The following is a 2,467-nucleotide window of genomic DNA, read 5'->3' as shown; positions in this document are numbered from 1 at the left end:
GATTTTGATAGATATAGCGCAAGTTTGTCAGCAATGATATTGACGATAATGGGCAAATGTACCATCAACAGTGTTCAATTTAGGAACAGTTTACGAAACGTTTTAATTGGATGGGCTGGAGAGCACTGCGAAAGTAAAAAAAGAGAGATTGCTTGCTTGAATCGATCAGATAACATGGAAAAGTTCAGGTCACATGACTGCATAAAGAAAACAAATTAAACTGAACAATAAAGTTATGCGCCCATAATACTTTAAAATCCAACCATAGCTTGACTATGTATGTCTTCAAATCTCTTTTAAGGCTTCAAATCTTACATGTATATAGGCCTACTAACTTTAGAATTTACTGACCGGATGCATCCTGAATAACGGGTTCCTTGTTGGAAAAATTAAAGCTGAAATAGAACAGAGACATCAACGCCCGTTTCTAGTAAATGAGGTACAGTGGTAGTTGTTATTTGAGTTGTTTGAATGTCATTTATTGCTAGACGAGATCGTCAAACATCTGGTCGCGATGTGTTTGCTGTTGTTGAATCTCCATTTGGAGGTTAGTATGGTTTAGCTCTTGAAAAAAGTCACGAAATTCAATTTTAATCTGTATAACTTATTTATGAGATGGAAGTTTTTGCGCTGCGGAAATGTAAATCAATATTAGGTTTTGCCCTTCACCGACGTATAAACACTGTATACCCACATACACTGAATATACAGTGTTATACGTCGGTAAAGGGCAAAACCTAATATTGATTTACATTACCGCGAAACAAACATTCTATCTTACGAATAGTTAAATGCGGTATCCGCTGCTATGTACATCAGATTTAAACCAGCTGCTATGTACATCAGATTTAAACCAGCTAACCGATCCCGTAAGCTCGGTGGTCGAGTGGTAAGACGTCTGCTCTAGAAAGCAGGAGATCGTGGGTTCAAGTCCCATCCGAGTGACTTTTTCCAACTTTTACTCGGGAGGTAACACACTGAGTATACAGTGTCTGTACGTCGGCGAAGGGCAAAACCTAATACTGTATTACTAATACCAAGATCGATTTTGTAGAAGGCGAATGTTCTTTGCTAAATGGACTATTTTTGTACGTTTTTTGACAGCTTACGTTTGTGGCATTAATTCTGAAGATTAAAATGACAGGATGGGAGATCATAGACGGGATTGCAGGAGTTCTAGTTTCCGTTAGTATCTGTGTCTGTGGCTTCTTGTTTGTAAGTAATAATATTATCGCTTCATTTCCAGTGAATGTTAAAGAGCCTATGACATGAATTTTACTTTGGAACATAATTTTTGCCACTTTCTACTTCCCTGTAATGTATGCAAACTGTTTGTCATCGGTTTTATTTGTTATTCTTAGTAAAAGTGCCATTTTTTTAAACCTTCGCAATTTTCCAAGCTCTCCCTGACGAATAAGGGCGCTGTTGCTGTGATGGTCATTTCAGTTCAGTTAACGGATTTTATGCCCAAATTGTGAGCCAAAATTTGCCCACTGAAAACATTTGTGGGAAAACTTGGCTCATTGGCTTACTGTCAAGAGCTCAAACAACAAAGAATCACCAAAGAAACTTAATTTACGACAGTACAATATCCAACATTCTGGCTAATTTTGGTAGTGAAATAGCTGCAACATTGAGGTTTTTGTCTTAAATGTTATCACACTTTTGCTCACGAATATGCAAAGTTTCTTAAGCATAATACCAAAACGGCACTTCAATTACCTAGGTTCAATAAGGTTTAATAGAGCACAAATGTGAATTTGCAAGGACTGCATTAAAACAATGACATTACACGTGCCGAATAAAATAAGTGTGCGGGGTGTCTCTGGTTGATGGAAATGGTAATTTTATATTTTTCAGTTGTACAAAAAGACGAAAAAATGTCTGGTGATTTGCATCTTTGTGTTTAGTGTGGGGGAGATGGCCTACATAATAGGCAACTCGGTTAATGTGAGTATACCTTATGCACGGTGTAACAAATATATCGTCCCCTCCTGCCAATGCAATTTGTTTATGCGTCTTTTTGTATTTTTGTATTTTTTTTTAACAGCTGGAATTATTAGGAGATTTTGTTCAGTGTGTAGTAATAGGAACAAACCTCACTTAAAAATAAAATTGAGGAAATGTTCAACTTCGTCTGTTAAGGTAAAAAAAACCTACCGATTAAAAATAAATTTCCTTTCAACAGACTTGTCTGAACTCGAAAGATGTATCTGACGTCCTCCGTGCGTTCATCATTTTTCTCACCGTCGCTAGTATTGCAGTGTTGATCTTTATGCTCGCCTTTCTGCTCTATATATCTTGGAGGAAAAATGGTATGTCAATTGTTGGGAATGATTTCTTTTACCTTTTGTTCATACATGTAATGTGCATTCCATTTTCTTAACGTTTATTAACCAATTTTCATTGTTATAACAACTCATCAATCAAACTAAAAAAAAGATGTTATTTTGCATACTAAATTTTC

At 36.2% G+C, this 2,467-nt stretch overlaps 1 non-coding gene across 1 annotated transcript; it reads left to right on the top strand.

The window, feature by feature from the left end:
* Window positions 1–872: 872 nt before the first annotated feature.
* Window positions 873–945, top strand: Trnas-aga. Its single transcript has one exon. It is a non-coding gene; the product is annotated as a tRNA-Ser (tRNA).
* The last annotated feature ends 1,522 nt before the right edge of the window (window positions 946–2,467 follow it).

The sequence above is a fragment of the Patiria miniata genome, unplaced genomic scaffold (genome assembly GCF_015706575.1).
Source record: "Patiria miniata isolate m_02_andy unplaced genomic scaffold, ASM1570657v1 HiC_scaffold_1, whole genome shotgun sequence".
In the NCBI taxonomy this organism is placed as follows: domain Eukaryota; kingdom Metazoa; phylum Echinodermata; class Asteroidea; order Valvatida; family Asterinidae; genus Patiria; species Patiria miniata.
Note: the sequence above shows the minus strand (reverse complement) of the source record. Positions and strands in the feature narration are given on the sequence as shown.